We start from the raw sequence: 6248 nt of genomic DNA, 5'->3' as shown, positions 1-6248 counted from the left end.
ACTGGAGTGATAGATGTGCAGAAGATGGATTGTGCAAGTAGAGATACTGGGGTGCTAAGGAACAAAATAAATAAAATAAATAATAGTATGGGGGATGAGGTGGTTGGATGGGCTAGTTACAGATAGGCTACGTACAGGTGCAGTGATTGGTGCACTGCTCTGACAGCTTGTGCTTAAAGTTAGTGAGGGAGATATGAGTCTCCAGCTTCAGTTATTTGTGCAGGTCGTTCCAATCATTGGCAGCAGAGAACTGGAAGGAATGGCGGCCAAAGAGGTATTGGCTTTGGGGGTGACCAGTGAAATATACCTGCTGGAGTGAGTGTTACGGGTGGGTGCTGCTATGGTGACCAGTGAGCTGAGAAAGGGCGGGGCTTTACCTAGCAAAGACTTTTGATGGTGCCAGTGGGTTTGGGGACGAATATAAAGTGAAGTCAGGGACTGGTAGGATAGTCAGTTTTACGAGGGTTATATTTGGCAGCATGAGTGAAGGATGCTTTATTGCGAAATAGGAATCCGATTCCAGATTTCATTTTGGATTGGGGATACTTAATGTGAGTCTGGAGGCCACAGAAGGAGAGTTGTATGGCATTGAATCTTGTCTGGAAGTTAGTTAACACAGTGGCCAAAGAAGGGCCATAAGTATACAAATTGGTGTCTTCTGCATAGAGGTGTATCAGAGAATCACCAGCAGCAAGAGTGACATCATTGATGTATACCGAGAAAAGAGTAGGTCCGAAAATTGAACTCTGTGACACCCCCATAGAGACTGCCAGAGGTCCGGACAACAGGCCCTCCAATTTGACACAATGAACTCTGTCTGAGAAGTAGTTGGTGAACCAGGCGAGTCAGTCATTTGAGTAACAAAGACTGTTGAGTCTGCCGATAAGAATGTGGTGATTGACAGAGTCGAAAGCCTTGGCCAGGTCGATGAATACAGCTGCACAGTATTGTCTCTTATCAATGGCGATTATGATATCGTTTAGGACCTTGAGCGTGGCTGAAGTGCACCCATGACCAGCTCGGAAACCAGATTGCATAGCGGAGAAGGTACGGAGGGATTCGAAATGGTCAGTGATCTGCTTATTAACTTGGCTTTCGAAGTCTTTGATGACCGTGGCAGCTTTCCAATCTTTGTGGATCTCTGGCGATACGAAATAGAGGTTGAACAGGCTATTCATAGTTATTGCAAAACATTTCTGTGGATAATTTTAGAAAGAGAGGGTCCAGATTGTCAAGCCCAGCTGATTTGTTGTGGTCCAGATTTTATAGTTCTTTCAGTACATCAGCTATTTGGATTTGGGTGAAAGAGAAACGGGGGAGGCTTGGGCAAGTTGTTCTGGGGGGTGTAGGGCTGTTGACCAATGTAGGGGTAGCCAGGTGGAAAGCAAGGCCAGCCGAAGAAACATGCTTATTGAAATTCTCAATTATCATTTATTTATCGGTTGTGACAGTGTTTCCTAGCCTGGGTGCAGTGGGTAGCTGGGAGGGGGTGCTCTCATTATCGATGGTTTTAAGTGTCCCAGAACTTTTTGGAGTTTGTGATACATGGATGCAAATTTCTGTTTGAAAAGCTAGCCTTAGCTTTCCTAACTGCCTGTGTATTTTGGTTCCTAACTTCCTTGAATATTTGCATATCGCGGGGGCTATCTGATGCTAATGCAGAGCGCCACAGGATTTTTTTGTGATGGTCAAAGGCAGTCAGGTCTGGAGTGAAGCAAGGGATGTAAATGTTCCTGGTTCTACATTTTTTGAGAGGGGCATGCTTATTTAAGATGGTGAGGAAATAACTTTTAAAGAATAACCAGAAATTCTCTACTGTTGGAATGAGGTCAATATCCTTCCAGGATATCCGGGTCTGGTCGTTTAACCATGTCCCAGTTTAGGTCACCTAACAGCACGAGCTCTGAAGATAGATGGGGAAATCAATTCATATATGGTGTCAAGGGCACAGCTGGGGACAGAAGGTGGTCTGAAGCAAGTGGCAAGGGTGAGAGACTTGTTTCTGGAAAGGTGGATTTTTAAATGTAGAAGCTCAAATTGTTTGTGCACAGACCTGGATAGTAAGACAGAACTCTGCAGGCTGTCGCTGCAGTTGATTGCAGCTCCACCCCCTTTGGATGTTATATCTGCTAGAAAATGTTATAGTTAAAGATGGACATTTCAGGGTTTTTGGAAGTATTTCTAAGTCAGGATTCAGACACGGCTAGGACTTCCGGGTTGACAGAGTGTGCTAAGGCAGTGAATAAAACAAACTTAGGGATCAGGCTTCTAATGTTAATATGCATGAAACCGAGGATTTGACGGTTACAGAAGTCAACAAATGAGAGCGACTGGGGAGTAGGAGTGGAGCTAGCCACAGCAGGGCCTGGGTTAACCTCTACATCACCAGAGGAACAGAGGAGGAGTAGGATAAGGGTAAAGATAAATCCAATAAGAACTGGTTGTCTAGTACGTTCGGAAAAAGAGAGTAAAAGGAGCAGGTTTCTGGGCACGGTAGAATAGATTCAAGGCATAATGTACAGACAAAGGTATAGCAGTATGGGAATACAGTGGAGGTAAACCTATGCATTTAGTGACGATGAGAGTGATATTGTCTCTAGAAACATAATTTAAACCAGATGAGGTCGCCGCATGTGTGGGAGGTGGAACTAAAGGGTTAGCTAAGGCGTATTGAGCAGGGCTAGAGGCTCTACAATGAAATAAGGCAATAATTACCAATCAAAACAGCACTGGACAAGGAATATTGACATTAGGGAGAGGCGTGCGTAGCCGAGTGATCATTGGGTCCATTGAGTAGCTGGGCGAGTTGGAGACACAGCAATTCAGACAGCTTGCGGGCCTGGGATTGCAGGCTAGCAGAAGGGCCTTAGAGGGACTTTGCGATGGACGAAGTCCTTTGTAGCCCCTTCGTGCGGTTACATTGGCAGATCAGTCATGATGGATCAGCAGGACTCCGTGAAGTAAAAGGTTCCAGGCCAATTGTCAAAAAAATATATAGTAGCCCCCAGACGGGCCGACCTCGTGTGTGAAGGTAGGCAACAACACCTTCGCAACACTGATCCTCAAGGCTGTGGAACAACAAGGGTGTGTGCTAAGCCTACTCCTGTACTCCGTGTTCACCCATGACTGAGTGGCAACTCAATCATCAAGTTTGCTGACAACAGTGGTAGGCCTGATATCCAACAACGACAACTCTCCCGCTATCTCTCTCAGAATGACCTTCTTGATCCAAATCAGTCAGGTTTCAAGACTAGTCATTCAACTGAGACTGCTCTTCTCTGTGTCACGGAGGCGCTCCGCACTGCTAAAGCTAACTCTCTCTCCTCTGCTCTCATCCTTCTAGACCTATCGGCTTCCTTCGATACTGTGAACCATCAGATCCTCCTCTCCACCCTCTCCGAGTTGGGCATCTCCGGCGCGGCCCACGCTTGGATTGCGTCCTACCTGACAGGTCGCTCCTACCAGGTGGCGTGGCGAGAATCTGTCTCCTCGCCACGCGCTCTCACCACTGGTGTCCCCCAGGGCTCTGTTCTAGGCCCTCTCCTATTCTCACTATACACCAAGTCACTTGGCTCTGTCATAACCTCACATGGTCTCTCCTATCATTGCTATGCAGACGACACACAATTAATCTTCTCCTTTCCCCCTTCTGATGACCAGGTGGCGAATCGCATCTCTGCATGTCTGGCAGACATATCAGTGTGGATGACGGATCACCACCTCAAGCTGAACCTCGGCAAGACGGAGCTGCTCTTCCTCCCGGGGAAGGACTGCCCGTTCCATGATCTCGCCATCACGGTTGACAACTCCATTGTGTCCTCCTCCCAGAGCGCTAAGAACCTTGGCGTGATCCTGGACAACACCCTGTCGTTCTCAACCAACATCATGGCGGTGGCCCGTTCCTGTAGGTTCATGCTCTACAACATCCGCAGAGTACGACCCTGCCTCACACAGGAAGCGGCGCAGGTCCTAATCCAGGCACTTGTCATCTCCCGTCTGGATTACTGCAACTCGCTGTTGGCTGGGCTCCCTGCCTGTGCCATTAAACCCCTACAACTCATCCAGAACGCCGCAGCCCGTCTGGTGTTCAACCTTCCCAAGTTCTCTCACGTCACCCCGCTCCTCCGCTCTCTCCACTGGCTTCCAGTTGAAGCTCGCATCCGCTACAAGACCAAGGTGCTTGCCTACGGAGCTGTGAGGGGAACGGCACCGCAGTACCTCCAGGCTCTGATCAGGCCCTACACCCAAGCAAGGGCACTGCGTTCATCCACCTCTGGCCTGCTCGCCTCCCTACCACTGAGGAAGTACAGTTCCCGCTCAGCCCAGTCAAAACTGTTTGCTGCTCTGGCCCCCCAATGGTGGAACAAACTCCCTCACGACGCCAGGACAGCGGAGTCAATCTCCACCTTCCGGAGACACCTGAAACCCCACCTCTTCAAGGAATACCTAGGATAGGATAAGTAATCCTTCTCACCACCCCCCCCCCCCCTTAATGATTTATATGCACTATTGTAAAGTGGCTGTTCCACTGGATGTCAGAAGGTGAATTCACCAATTTGTAAGTCGCTCTGGATAAGAGCGTCTGCTAAATGACGTAAATGTAAATGTAAGACGGCATACAGGGAGGATGTGAGGGAACTGACGGAATGGTACCAGGAAAATAACCTCTCCCTCAATGTCAACAAAACAATGGAGATGATTGTGGATTACAGTAGACAGCAGAGAGAGAGCTCGTCCTCATCCACTTCTACAGGGTCGCACTGGAGAGAACAAAAAGCCTCAAGTTACTTGGCGTGCACATCACAATCAACCTGAAATGGTCCATTCATAGAGGCAATGTGATGAAGGCGCAACAGCGCCTACTCAACCTCAGGAGGCTGAAGAAATTTGGCTTGTCCTGTAAGGCCCTCATGAACTTCTACAGGTGCACCATTGAGAGGATCCTGTAGGGCTGTGTCAACGCCTAGTACGGCACTGCCTGCCCTCCATGACACCTACAGCGCTCGGTGTCACAGATAGGCCAAGAAGATCATCAAAGACCTCAGCGACTCGAGCCATGGCCTGTTCACCACGCTACCATCCAGAAGGAGGTGATAGTACAGGAGCATCAAAGCTGTGACCTAGAGACTGAGAAACTGGAGATAGAAGTTTGTTACTCCAGTCCATCGGACGTTGAAATAGTGTCCTCTAGCCGGCCTCCTCCCAGTACCCAGCCCAAACTTAGTCACTGTTAAAAGCAGGGTACTGGGTTGATACCACCTGGTACTCTACCCTGTACCATAGAGACTGCTGCCATATGTACATAGTCATTCAACACGGTTCACTTTAATAATGTTTACAATAGAGTACCTGTACTGGGGTTCTGTGGTCACCAAACTGCATTCAAGCGCAGCGGTCTCCCTTCACAGGAGTGGCAACTGGGAACATATAAATGCACAAAATCACTAGGACCAGCCTTTCTGGTCCATGGCGGTGAAGCCTGATAAGTGCAACACCCAAAGGGCTGCAATGTTGACGGGCAAGGCACCTGTCCAGCAGCCCTGAGAATGGACAGTTAGAGGAAGAGGACACACACTCAGCCACCAGAACAACACATCGTAGGGATCGGACCATAGAGAATGATAGTCACAGTATATCATCTTTATATGTGTCCCATTATGGAGTATGTGAGCGCAAGGGCAGCTCCATTCTAATCAAATAACAAATGTAATTACATTAGAGACAATAGAGGCAATATTCATTTTATTAAAGTAGTCCATTGTCTTCTATAATTTCTATGAGTTGGCAAACAAACTTAAAGGCTGCACACCATCACAGAGTGTGTTGTTTGAAAAGGTACTGTATGAAGCCAAAGTTGGCAATTTAATGCTACCTACAGTTATGCAGTGTTTGCTCAAGAGTATAATTAATTGGCTGATCCCTCCTGATAACCCGGATTGAATAATGGGGAGCGTTAGGCAGGATGCAACCTTTTGGAAGGTTCAGGTAAAAATATGTTATATTGAACAAATATGTCTCCCCGACATGGAGATTATTAAGGAAATACGTTGTCTCTATTCATGAAATGTATATCTGCAATGCTCAAAAGTTTTGCGACGGAAAGTGGCCCGTGTGATTCTTCCTTAACGAAGAAGCTCCACCTCGATGGTTACTTTGTTGGAAGCCCTCAGTGGCAATGTTCATGCCAACATGGATTTCATCCATCTAGAGTCCTCTATCTAACTCCATGAGACTGACTCAATAGCCAG

The sequence above is a fragment of the Oncorhynchus masou genome, chromosome 6 (genome assembly GCF_036934945.1).
Source record: "Oncorhynchus masou masou isolate Uvic2021 chromosome 6, UVic_Omas_1.1, whole genome shotgun sequence".
NCBI classification, from domain to species: Eukaryota; Metazoa; Chordata; class Actinopteri; order Salmoniformes; family Salmonidae; genus Oncorhynchus; species Oncorhynchus masou.
This window is presented reverse-complemented; position numbering follows the sequence as displayed.